Here is a 14,770-nt window from a genome sequence, read left to right as displayed (position 1 = left end):
ATTATTGTTTTCCATAGTATCCTCAACTGTAAAATGGAGATCCTAATAGCCCCTATTTTGCAGGATTATCATGAGGATCAATGAGATAAAATTTGTAAAATGCTTAGCACAGTGCCTGACACCTATCTGATAATATATAGATGTTAGTTATCATTATTTAATTTGTATTTTATCTATCCTTTCCTCCTTTTCTGAATCAAATTTTACCACTTCAATGAACTTTTCTTTTTCCTACAATAATATTAATAGCTGACATCATAATGGCCTTTTAAGGCCATCTACCTTATATTTCACAATGATTGAGTCTGTATGACATCATGGAAAAAAATCCAGGTTCTGTTGTGAGAGGATGGGGGTTCAAACCCCCTTTTCCAGAATCATTGCTTGTGTGATCTTGTGCAAAATCACTTGAACTCTTTGATCCTAGTTTCCTCAGCTCTAAATGAGGAGGTAGGATTAAATAGCCCCTGAAGTCCTTTCTCCTTATATTTAATGATTCTAACCCTGAGAGGGAGATGCAAGTGTTATCATCTCTGTTTTACAGATGACCTAGCTCTCCTGACTTTAAAGCCATCAAGTTTTTCAATCCAATAGAGCTGCCAGTCAGAGCTTCTTGTAATACTACTATACTAGTCAATCCAACACTTGCTTATACAGAGTATCTTTAAATGTCTTAGTGCAGCTTTAAGCTATCAAAGCTTAGTCATATTTATAGCATTTGGGAAAGTAATAGTCATGGTCTATTGGAACATGGAAAGTCTGATGAGATTTGGAATCCTGAAATTTTATGCTCAAATCCCACCATTGACATATAACAATGGTGTGACTATAGACAAACTGTCCTGAACTTCAACTTCCACATCTGTAAAATGAAGGTAATAATAGCAAATGACATTGGCCTAGTATTTCAAAAGTTTGAAAAGAGTTCTACATACATTATTTCCTATTAGTATCATGATAGTGACATGAGAAGACAAGTAAATATTAGTATTCCCATTTTACAGATAAGGAAACTGAGGCTAAGGGCAATTTAATGATTTGGTCATGGTCATAAACCATGACCATGAGGCAGGTCTTCTTAATTCCAAGTCTAATGCTCCATCTCCTCCATATTACAAGTTTATAAGGAGAACCAAATGAGATAATGTATTATTAAATGCTATGTGAGCCTTTATACACTCTACAAATGCCAGTTATTATTATTATTGTCCTGTATTCTGTAATTTTGTCTGACTATCATGATGTATAATCTTTCCTACAAAGGGAACTATAGCTTTATTTTCTGTTGTATCACATATAGTGTCTAGGTTGAGTACACTTTGGATATTGAATTAATACTGCTCAGCTTAGCACAAGACCAGACAAGTTGACTCACTCATTTATTGCTTGCGAGAAGCTATGGCAATTTGTGTTGATTCTAGATCTCTTTGTATTTCAATGACTGTTGTGAACCCCCACAGGTTGATGTGAAAGTGTAGGTGCCAAGGAGGAATGTGATGGGGGCAGAAGATGAGATAAATGTCTGATCTTCTTTAGACCACTTTTTGTCTGGATCAATTTATCTTAGATCTAGAATTGGAGGGGACCTTAAAGTCAATAGAGTCCAATACTGGTCTTGTGTAGATGAGGAAACTAAGTTCAGCCAAACCCAAGGGTTCTTGGGTGACATTAGAGTAGGGGTGTGATAAGTAGATTTAGAACTTATGTCCATCAAGAGGCAGTCACTTTCCCTCTATGACATGTATATTGGTGGCTATTCTAGTGTGAGACCTTCCTCCTTTCTTTCTCTTTGAAAAAGACAATTTAAAAAGAAATAATAGCAATAGTATCATAATTACAAAATCAACATGGCATACTAGTAAAGTATGGATTTGAACCCAGAAAGTTAGAAAGCCTGCCTCTTACTGTGTGTTCTTGGATAAGTCACTTCCTGTCTTCCATCTTTCTCTTTGAAGTCAGAGAAGTATTTTGATATGTGTCAACAGAAGAATTTCTCTTTGCGATAGAAACCAAGACTCCCTTGTAGATTTGGGCATATCTGAATTCTATGAACTGACCAAGAACTCTGACAATGAGGAAACAAAACCTAAAAACCAATCACAAACCAGGATCACACAACTAGTTTCTGGTGGAGGAGAAAATGGGACTTAGATCTCCTATTTACCAGTCAAATATTCTTTTTACCATACATTGTTCTTAGAATCATGTAGCCCTGTGATTAAAATGAAAGCACAGGATTATTTACATTTCTTATTGTCCTTGAAATAAGTATCAGAAAACACAGCGAGATCCAATTCCAGACATAATAATACAAATCTCTGAAAATACTTGTTGTACTATTTGTCTGATTCTCCTTGTCATAAGCTGGCCAAATTAGTGCATGAGCCCAAGGAAACCTACCTCTCCCCCCTTTTCCTGACAGTTGAACAATAGCATCAATATTTCTTATTGGGATCTTTGGGATTTGGGTTTTCTTGAGTGTCTAGCTTTAATTCTTATTACTACCAGGCTCTGAGGAAGTCAGAGAAGCTGCCCCATGGATATCTTTTTCCTAAGTACTATTTAACTTGCTTTAGCTTTGATAGAATCAGAACTGACAGGGCTAGAAGATCTCTTGGAGGTCACCCTATCCCACCTCTTTATTCTCCCCCATACTGAAACCTTCTATTGACTAAACCACTTTGCCTCTCGACCTACTTTACATATGAGAAAACTGAATCCCCAAAGAGGAATGTTCCTTGACCAATGGCATTTAGTCAGTCATTGGTAAGAGAGCTGGAAATTAAACCTCTTTCCTTCAGCTCCAAATGCAATGAGCTTTGCATTATGGTTAAGTTATATATCTATTGCCCCTTCAGGAAATTTTCTTCGATTTTGTCTCAAAGCAAAGGCAGTTAAAATGTCTCAGAAAGTCAGGGATCAGGGAGAGAAGGGAAGGGAAAGGAGAAGATGACAATTTCTGCCTCAGGCTTGCTTTCTCCTCGGTCCTTGAGTATAATCAGAAAATAGACAACAACTTATTGTTGCTATCCTCTGTTAAGTGAGAGTGTTCCTAAATTTTTCATAGCTGAATTATGATACAGGGGAAGAGAGCAGAGTCAGAATCAATCAATCAACAGATACTTATTAAGTACCTTCTGGAATTAGGTAGGCACTGTGCTAGGTGCTGGGGATACAAAGAAAAGGTAAGAGAGGAAGAGATAAAAGAAAAAAACAAAAATAAAAGTTGTTTCTGACCTCAAGGAGTATGTTTTTAGAGGTAGAGACTCAGAGGACCTCGGTTCATTTTTATGTATAATTCTTGTTTGTCATATATTTACGTATATTATACAAGTAAAGTTACATGTATAACTTTATATCTGGTGGTCTCAATGCCTTCAAATTATAGCTTGAATCCTTCATCCTATTGCCCAGATGGTCAATTAATCACTGAATATGTTACTTATGTTCTTGGTCATGGGTTATTTATCAAGGTATATTCTCTTTCACCCCTAATATATTTTTTTTAATAATTACTCTCAAGTTTGGATGCTTCCCCTAACGTCTTGGTATACTTTTTGTGTATTGTTATTTTGTTTCTTTGTTTTTGCTTTTATTTAATTTTCTTAGGCCAATTGCCAAATGAGAGAATTTGACCAAAAGCTTCTTAAGCCTTCAGCTCTTGATCTACATTCCTATGGGATTCTGTGCCATTCAAATTAGAAAAAATCCTTAGAGTTCTTGTTTGTAAAACTTACAGACAAAGGAAACTTGGGCCCAAAGTCACATAAACAGTGGGCAAATTAGAAGCCATTTCCTTTCCTACCACCAAATGTCTTGCCCACATTTTCCAACAATACTTGAAACTTATTAACAAAGAGGATTTCTCTACCATGAGGATCATTCTCTGCCTCTATGTTAGAGTTCATCTGGAGTACTGAGTTCTGCTACTTTCTAGATGTGGGACCTTTCTACATCACTTGAGAGCTATAGATTCCTCTTCTGTAAAATGACAGTGCTGGGTTGCACTACAGGAATATTACAACTGGATGGGACCTTGGAGATCATTTAGCATAGGATTAATCCCTCACTCTACCCATTTTACAGACAAGAAAATCATGGATGAGAAAAGTATAGTTATTTGGTTACAAAGTTGGTAAGTGACAGAACTGGAGCCAAAGTCCAAGATAAATAACTGAGATTATTCTTCTGGTACAATATTTTGTCTTTTTAATTCACCCTGGTTTGTGGCGTTATAGCTTTCTCAAGTGGAAGAGATTGGTCATTCTTCTTTTGGGAGCTATTCCCCTGCCATGTGTAGTTGTAGCAAGGCTCCTGGGGTACCTGTGGTTTTCCCAGCCCAGGCTGAAATGGATTTCCATTCTTTTTATCTCACAATGGTACTAGGAATCTCACTGAAGTGTACCAAAAGCATCTGGAACAGCAGGTAATTCTGAGAAAAAGTCTGATGTAATTTTCCTATTGGGAAGTTGTGAAGAAAGAAATTTCCATTCATGGGAGATTTTTTTTATGGGAAGCCCATATAAATCAGGATATTGTGGAAAACTAAGCAACAATCACCATTGATGGAGTTAGTAGTCACTCCAACCAGGTTTGCCAGGAACATCTAGAACTGGGCTGATTACAGGGATGACCTTGAGTTTATGTACTACATGATTACTGGGAGAAACCTGAGGGAGATATGTGGTATAATGGATAGATTTATAGGGTTGGAGCTAAGAAAACATGAATTCAAATCTGAGACCAGATTCTTTTTTTTTCTAAATGGAGATACAGGGTAGAATTCCTTCTTATATAGAGCAGTGAGTTTTGATGCAACTAGGTGAAGTAGTGGCTTGAATGTTGCAGTTGGAATTAGGAAGACTTGAATTCAAAACCTCCCTCAGATATTTATAAACTATATAACCCTGGGCAGTAACTTAAACTCTTTCAGGATCAGTTTCCTTATATGAAAAATGGGGATAATAATAATATCTATTTCAAGTGATTTTCATGAAGATCAAGTTGGATGAGCTATGTAAAGGACTTGGCAAATTTTAGGTACTGTTAAATGCTAACTATGATCTAGTTTCATCCAAGGATCCACTCAGTTCTCTCTCTTCCATTATACCTTTCTCTAAGTCCTAATTTTTATACAAATGCTCATTCTTTGCTACCTTTGAAATAAAGCATAAAGATTTTTGCTTTATATCCTTACTCCTGAAAAAAAATCCAGAATTTGATGTCCTTATTAAGCTCAACATTTGTGACTTTAGCCAAATTATTTTAAATTTTGCTTGGTCTCATTTCTCATTTTAAAAATGAATTCTAATTCTATTCTTATATTATTTTTGATCCTATAAACCTATGATAGTTTAAATTATAGATCTGCTCTTTGCTACTTCTTGTGACCTTGGACAGATCATTTACTGCTCTCTGGATCTCCAGTTCTTCCTCTGAATATTGAGTGGATTGATTGGTTCCCCATCCATGGGATGCTCTTCAAGCAGAGGCTTGGACATGTTATAGTGGAGATTCCTTTTGTATATGAGTTGGACTAGATTTTTCCTTTCCCAGTTCTTACATTCTGTGATTCTATAATCCCACGACTGACCTTAAAAGTCTCTTTCTATTCTAAGTCTGTGATTTCCAAAATTACCAGCAGTCAGAACTTCTTGAAAGGGACAGCTCAAAAAAGAGCTTTGGCTGAAGGAGAGTGAGCTTCAGGGCACTGGTCACTAGGTGGCAGTAAGTGGGCAGCCTTTCTAGCCAGCTTGGCTTGTTTGCTGTTTCTGGAAATGGCTGGTAACCTTGTAAATCGCCTTGCTTTGCATTCGTGCCAAGTCACGTTGAAAAGAGCAAGGCTTTGTTGTTTTGATTCTCAACATTAATAATACAAATGGAAGAGAAACACGAGAACTAAAGATCTTCCCCCTGTGGTTGCCCCAGGCATGAAACGGAGACGTTGAATCCAAGGCTCCCCTCACTCATGGGATAGCCAAGATTAACTGTCCTGGAGTGTTTGATTCTTTGTGGAATTCAGGTGGGTTGGGTGCAGATAACTTTTCAAAAATATTTATCAAATTCTATTTAAAATGAAAAGTCTCAGGAGAAAAAAATCAAGACAACAACAAGGATTTCACATTTTGAGAGGTACATTTTGTACCTCTTTCTCCTATGTGCTAATCCTTGGCATGGATGTACCCATTAGTATAGCTGAAGCTGGGACCTGGTCTGTTATTCTCTATCATAAATATATAGGGCCTTGTCAAAGACCTTCTCCTCCCTCTTCTCATCATCACCCAGATGTAGCATCACTTCTAAAACCTACTCTCTAAAGCTCAGTGTGTTATCCATAGCATTTTTTAAAAACTGAATCTTGAATTTTTAAAAGTCACATTTTAAATTATCTCCCATTGATACCAGCTTCCCCAGCAACAAAAGAATTTTCTTTTAGGGATGAAATGAGACTTGCCAGAGTTGTGAATTTAGCAGTACTACTGTAGATGGCATGCCATGCAAGTTCAACTCAATTCAATTCAACAAGCATTTGTCATGTTTCTGCTGTGTCTGAAACTATCCTAGATGCTGGGGATAAAAATGTATTAAAAAAGTGCGTGTGTGTGTGTGTGTGTGTGTGTGTGTGTGTGTGTATAAACATATTCTAACAGAGCAGGGGTTTTTAAATCATTTTTGTTGTCTTAGAAACCTGGTGAAGCCTTTGGGCCCCTTCTCAAAATAATTTTTGTTTCCTTAGTCACGATTAAAATTGATGCTAAATTTTATTTAGAGTTTAGTGAAAACAAATATATAATTTTTCTCCCTATGTGACTTGATAAACTCCCTGAAATTTATGCATGGACCAAGGGGTCTGTGACTCCCTGAAGTAAAAGCCCCTTCAGGGGCTCTTACCCTCAGAAAGTTCAAATAGTGGAGTGATGACCCAAGGAGGGAATTTTGGGAGTAGAAATACTGAGTAGTAGATTTTCATGCCATTTCCAGTATCAATGATAATATGGATTTGATTCTTACACCCTGGGCAAGAGTAAGGGAGTGAGAAGGAAAATGGTAAGAAGCCAGTGCTGAGTAGAACCTAGGTTCTTGATGGGTGATTAGATGTGAAGCCTAGTCTGGGCTCAGTGGGTAGTGGGTAAAATTAAGTGTTCACTCATTCACTGGTCAATCAGGACAGATCAGTACTTGGTATGAAAGCTGAAAAAAGTAATTTAATTGGCATCAGGCGTCATTAGCTCTCTGGAAGTTTGAGTATTGAGGAATATTCTTCCTAGAGAGAAGAATGGAGCAGATACAGGTCAGATGGTAAGATACTCTTCTTTAAAAGGCCAAGGTGTGTTGTTGGATGGTAGGGTGGATTAGGAAGAATATCTCTTGAAAGAATAACCATAATGAATGAAGAATAATAGCAGATACTATGAAGTTCATAGTAGGCATGGAGTAAGAAAGGTGTCAGCAACAAAACTCATGACTTTTGCTGAGACTTAAGAAAAAAACAATACAAGATATTAAATGTCATCTCATAAATATAATCAGACTTTGTAGCATGAAACTTATGTCTTGAGTATGTCTCTGAAAGGATATATTTATTTCCCCCCAAATGGCTTGGGTAAAAGTTGGGGAGGAAGAGTATCACTGTGTATTAGGAACATATATTTATATGAGGAAATACAAGATGCAATGAGAGGAAAACAGTGGAAAGGATTTGAGAGAAGAACATTTGGAGTCAGAAAAGGAAATTAAATTGTCATAGGAACATACTACAGACCACTTGGTCATAAAAAAAAGAAATGGATGAGGAGTTTGGGAAGTATATCATAAATCTGGTTTTCTGTGTGCTAGGGAATATAGTGACAAAAATTAAACAGTCTTCCTTGAAGGAGTTTTCATTTCATTCTTTTAGGGCCTCCCTCTCTTTTTCTGTTTTTCTGTCTGTCTCTTTGTCTCTGTCTCTCTTTCTGTCTGCCTCTCTGAGTCTGTGTCTCCGTGTCTTTGCCTCTCTGTCTTTCTCTGTCTACCTGTGCCTCTATATGACTCTTTCTCTTATGCTGTAACAAACAATAGAGAGAGAGAGAGAGACAGAGAGAGAGAGAAAGAGAGAGAGAGAGAGAAGGAGGAAGGGAGGACATTATTAGAGAATTAGTAAAGGTCTCATGCAGGAGGTTAAACATGGTATGCTGAAGAGTAAGATAATTGATCTAAAGATAAAAGGGACTTTGGAGGTCATCTGGTCTAATTCCTCCTTTTTCTAAATCAGGAAACTGAGTTTCATAGAGATCACATTACTTTCCCAAGGTTACAAAAGAAGAAAATGGCAGAGATAGATATAAAGTATGATTCTCAACTCAGTTGTCATTCTACTGCATTACACAGTCTAACCAGCTGTGTTTTGAAGGGAAGCAAAGGATTGTTAGAGATGAAGGTGAACAGGGAGTGCTTCCAGAAACGATCTCAGACATGGTGGCAAAAAGACAAAGGCATAGAATCATGAAATAGAATGTCAGGTATGGGGTCCATCTGTCTAGCAATCCAGTTTTATAGGAATAAAATGTCTGTGAATAATAGTTGAAGAAAATAGGGACATTTAGGCCAGGAAAGGAAGAAAAAACCTTAGTGGAGGCTGGATGTAATGTTTATAATATTTGCAGTCTTATAATATTTGAAGAGTTTATGGGAAAGAAACATGATTTATCTTACTTGTTCTCTGAAATTATGGCTAGGATCAATAGGCAGAAATTTTGAGTGACAAATTTGGACTCATTAAAAGGAAATGCTGTGGAGACCTCCAGGTAGTCATGGGTTCTTGAAAGCTTGCTCACAGATAGATAATAGATTTAAGTGGGTTCTCTATCTGGATAGTCTTCAAGTATGGGCCTAGCAATGAATCATTTGTATGCAGTCTGAGGACTGGCAAGCTCGGTGAGACTGTTAACCAGCATAGTTGTAGGGTGATGAATTTTTCAGCCATTTCAGGCCTGGAAGGGCATCTAAGAAGATAATAAATCCATAGATTTAGAGCAAAATAGTAGGAAAAAACCAAGCTCATAAATCCCTAGAACCTAGGGATGTGGATGTAAATATGACTGTAGTCAAGCCATATTATGAAGGACAAGCCAAGAAGCTATTGGAATAAATCGAAAACTTGAAATAGAAAAATGGAAACCCCCAGAATGTGGGGATTTATCAACTTTCTCTTCTAATATTTCAATAACTTCATCTTAGTATAACTGGATTTCTTGGCAATCCTTTATATTTTATTTATACATTTCAAAGCATTATTCTGAGAAGAGCTCCATAGGTTTTCCTAGACTGCCAAAGGGGTCCAGGACACAAATCAGTTAAGAACATCTGATGTAGTTTAACCTCTTAATTTCATAGTTGAGAAAAATAAGCCTGAGAGAGACTTAGCAACTTGTCCTTGTTGGAGCAGAGCAATGCATTTCTGGTGAGTCACTTTTCTTTGGTAGCTTCCTATCTCTGTGTGTCTGTGTTACTTTGTTTTGTGTCCTTGGGGAAAGACTCATATTTACCATGCTATAAATTTCTGAAGATTTAGATACAAAATACTTCAAAGAGATTGATAATATTTGCTGGATATCACAAATCCAATCATAACTGTGTCCTTAATAATGCCATCTGAATTATTTTTTCTCTTGGAAGTTCCTGTGTCAGAGATCTCAGAATTCATATAGTCCATGACTATAGAAGCTTGCTGGATGGGAACAATTCCTAGTTGGACCTTGGCAATGACTAATCATATTTTGATGGGATCAAACAGAAACTGACCATGTGTGACTGTAGTCCAAATATTCTCAAGGTTACTTGGGATATTTGTCTTGGGAAAATCAGATGTCCTGTTTGTTTTTCTATTCTTCCTCTCACCTTGATCTGGGATAGAGACAGGGATCTGCCATAGATTGAAACTGAATCTCTAGGGTGTCTTCGGGATAGAGAACAGAGCAATCTGACTGGAGTGCACATTGAATAGAGAATGATAACAGTATAGAAGGCTGGAAAGGTGCCACATTGTAGATCATGAATGTCTGATGAAGGAATATTGCTAGGAAATATGGAACTGATCAAGTGTTTATTGAGCATCTAGTGGTTAATTGATGAAATAACATAGCTCCACCTTAGCATTTTCCTCTTTTAAATTATAAATTACGAAAGAGCTTAAGAAAAAAAATATAGCCTAGATATTTTTTTCATGGATGTTACAAAGCAGGGAAAATATAGTTGAATGATCCCTGGATTTTAATGATCTGGAAGACTTGGCTTCAAATCCTGCCATTACTTCCCTTCCATTTGCTTTAGTTTCCTGATTTGTAAAAAGGAGGGTAAGGACTAGAAGAGATCTTTTCCAGCTCTAGATTCCATGACCTACATTTGCCCAGAACTCCTAAGTTGACTTTTCCTGCTCAGTTCTTAGTCTTTTTTCTCAAATTACTTTCTATTTTTCTTCTCTGTGTTCATATTACTTCTTTCCCCAAATCTTTATGTTTTAATTGATACAAAAATTCATCAATTTTCCTTCCTTCTTCAAATGTCAGGTTAATAACAAACACTTTATTGTGGGATAGCTATTTGTAGCTTGCAAAATACTTTTATATCCTTTTCTTCGTTTGATGTTTACAACAACCTTGTACAAGAATCATAGTTCAACATGACTTCATGATATCATGGGATAGCCTCTAGGATAAAATGTAAAACCCTTAGCTTTTGAAGCCTTCTACAATACAGCATGTATTTATTTTTCCATTCTTTTTTCCTATGACTCCTCTTTACATACACTTTCAGCTCCAGTTGAATTGACCCACTTGCCATTCCTTGTCTATGACATTCCATATCTTGCTTTTGCACAGATCATCCCCCATATGTAGAATGTGCCATCCCCTCACCTCTGCTTTTTAGAATCCCTATCTTCCTTTGGGGCATAGCTCAGGTGTCATTTCCTATATAATCCCAGTTTGTATGTGTGTGTGTGTGTGTGTGTGTGTGTGTTCTAATTTTAATAATTTTGTGAAATTTTTTACATGCTTTATTTTAACTTATGTACTGCTATAACCCCCAGCAAGATATAAGCTTCTTAAAAGGCAAGGATTGTTGACTTTTTTTGTTTTTGTATATCCAGCATCGAATATGATACCTTTCCCATGGAAGTGCTTAATAATTTTTTTTGTTAGAATTAATTGGGAATGCCATACAAGGGCACAAACAGGTGACAAAACCACCTTTTATTTTAAATATTTTGCAATTTTTGTCTTGTGTGGTCTTCCTCCAAGCTTTTGCCTTGACCTGAAGATGTAATCATCCCTATTTTACAGAGGAGGAAAACTGAATTCCAGGGGGGGGATGGTGTGGTGGAGTGGCTGGATTGCTTGTACACAGCTAAATTACGGTGTAATTTAGCTAAAGAAGTGTAATAATTTGTACCTAAAATCATGGGCTCTGGTTCCTAGTCCTTTTCTTCACTGCTCTATACAGAAACTGAGCTTTTGATCAATTAAATAACTTCCAAAATTGCATAAGTAGTAAATGGAAGTTGAGTGATAATGGAGCCAACACAACCAATTGTTGTATTTTCACCACAAGGATTTACATTTTGGAAACTGGCAAATGCTGCAACTCTGGGATTATTTTGTTGATTATCTAGGCTTAAGAAATCAGTGAACAAAATGCTAATGACATTAAACTTAAATATATTTTGTGATTCACCTTTATTTATTTGTTTGTTTGTTTGTTTGTTTTTGGGGAGTTGATTGTTAAACATTAACCAACAAACTCCTGGTTGTAGGACTAAGACATGTTTCCTTTTATGCTGTCAATTGCTCTAGAGGTGTCCAAAAGTGGAATGAATGACCTCTGGAGGCAGTGTATGAGCAGATACTTGTCTATTATGGCAAGGAGTGAGTTTTTTCATTTCCATTTCATCCCTCTGAGCCAGAAATTCTTTCCATTTTTGATATTCTATGCATGATGTCCTACTGAATTCTTAACTTCAGAGCTGCAAAATTATGATACACAAAAACATAGTATACACATATATGATGCTTATACTATTATGATACATATATTTAAAATACACACATTATGGTACAGATTTCCATTATGTTAATATATTATGTACATGTATATAATAAATAACATGTACTACATAATTAATACATAATTATGATAAAATCTATGATATACAACCCATTATGTACAATAAAGCATATAATAAGTTATATATTATGTTAATTAATATTAATGTATTATATATTATGTTATATAATGTAGAACCATATATGTAATATGTCATATTATTTATAATGGCATATAAGTTAAATATATACATTAACATTATACATACATATATGTATACTCTTACATGTATACATTTCCCTTTTCATTTATACCAAATGGATAGGAAATTAATTGAGCATTCTGGTTAAACTGAAGTTTCATATTTAGGTGACATTGTTATCTGAACCATATTTGAGAGGAAATATGATATGGTGAAGAAAGGATATTCTTACATTAAAATAGACCTAAATTCAATTCTTACCTTTGACACAGAGTAGCTATGAGCTAGTAGCCAGATAGTTATGTGGCTCAGTGGATAGAGCACTGGGTGTGGAGTTTGAAAGGTTTGAGTTCAAATCTGGTCACATATACTTATTAGCTGTGTGGTACTGGGTAAGGTGCTTAACTTCTGAGTGCTTCAGTTTCTTCAACTGTAAAATGGAGATAATAATAGCACTCTCTTTTGAGGTTGCTATGAGAATCAAAGGAGATAATATTTGTAAAGTGTTTAGCATAGTACCTGGCACATAGTAGAAACTTTAGAAATGCTATTACTACTATTACTATTCTTACTAGTACTATTACTATTATTCCTATTATTATTGCTACCACTACTACTATTCCTATTCCTACTACCACTACTACTATTGTTTGCTATTACTACTACTTTTGTTACTATTACTACTCATAGTCATGGACAAATCAGTTAACCTCTTTGCTCAGGCAATGCTCCATGAGTATAAATTACATATGAATATCTGATCTTCCTCACTGGAGGGATTTTCAGTGTTTGGAAGTCCCCTACAGTAGTGAAATAATAGATCTGGACAAAACAACAAAAAATTCTACAGTCGTACTTGAATTACTGATTTTCTAATATTAAAACAATATCAGAGACACATAAAAACTTTTTTGGATGATTCAGAAGGAATATTGGAATGCATTAATCACCATTCTGAAAATAAGTCATTCTCATCAATCAGTTAGATATTTAAGTTCAAAAGAAATTAGATAATTCTGTTCATATTGTAAATGGAGAAATTAGCCTAGCAAACGTGATAAAATGTAGATCTGAAATTCAAACCGAAGACTTTGGCCAATTTAGGACTGAAAAAGAAATGATTTATGTTATATATTCATCTGGCTTTTGGACCAATGGGAATTTGTCTACTAACATAGTTTACATCTTTAACTTTCTCCATCATAAAACCACTTCAGAGCACAAGTAATTAAAACAATTAAAAATTGTTTTAAAAAAAAACAATTAAAAAAGTACTTAAAACAATAGAGCACCTCTATTTCTAAATGAATAAACACCAGTAGAAGTGAGGCATATAACGATGCCTCAGTCGCTGAATAGCAGGAAACACTTTAATCAATATCCAAATGCTCCCAAGCCTGAGGGACAGTCTTACCGCAATATGGGCAGTGGGCCCATTGGCCCCATCCATTATGATAACTTTAAAATTATATTTTTCTCCCAAAATGTGGTTAGATTTGCAGGTCATTTAGTCTAGTCCTTTCATTTTACAGATAAGGAAAATGGGTTCCTCTCTAGAGTTATTTGGCCCATGATATATAATTTATGTTAAATATTTCCCAGAAGAAATTGTATTACTAAATTATATTACTATCTTTAATGATAGTTCACTCACACACATACACACACACGTAAAACATTTTACAGATGTCCATTTCTTCAAATAAGGCAACTGAAACTTAGGGAGGCAAACTTATCTTGGCCATGATCCTAAAGCTATTTAGTTTCAGAGCCAAGATTTAAGCCTTTAGTTCAGTATTCTTTCCACTATACCCCACTGACAGTTAAATGTTTGCCAAAGTGATTCCAACTCCTTATGGAGGTTAGTCTGGGTTCTTAAGTAATTAAACAATCCCAGAAGTGAGGATTAGATCCCTGCAAACCTTCCATTTTGCATGAAACCATTCAATAAATGAAACAAGTGAAAAATAATTGCTTGTCAAAAATAAGCTCATTTTGAGAAAACAGGCCAAACAGCATCTGTACTAAGCTGGTACATATGTTACCTGCGATACTTTAAATATTTAATGCGTATGCATGACAAATTAAAGGTGTGAACACTTCTGAAATGTTTCCTAAGGAATAGCAAACAGGAAGTGTTTGTAGCTTTCATTTTGAGGGGGTGACTGCTGTGTTTTTGTGATTCCTTTCTTTTTTTTTTTTTCAGTGAACAAAGTTATTTTTTTCCCTCCTTAGAACATTAAAAAAGAAAGACACAACCTTGTAACAAATGTGCACAGTCAAGTTAAAAAAATTCCCAAGTTAACCATGTCCAGAAGTATGTGTTTCATTTTGCATTCTGAATCTCTTCACTCTGTCCAGAAAAGTAGCTGAGCTCACCATCAGGAATCCTTTGGAATCAGGCTGGCTACTACATTTATCTGAGTCCTTAAGACTTTCCAGTACTTTTTTTTTTTAAAGAAGCCTGAGGGATAGATAGGATGAGATGAT

Source organism: Sarcophilus harrisii, chromosome 6, assembly GCF_902635505.1.
Source record: "Sarcophilus harrisii chromosome 6, mSarHar1.11, whole genome shotgun sequence".
NCBI classification, from domain to species: Eukaryota; Metazoa; Chordata; class Mammalia; order Dasyuromorphia; family Dasyuridae; genus Sarcophilus; species Sarcophilus harrisii.
Note: the sequence above shows the minus strand (reverse complement) of the source record.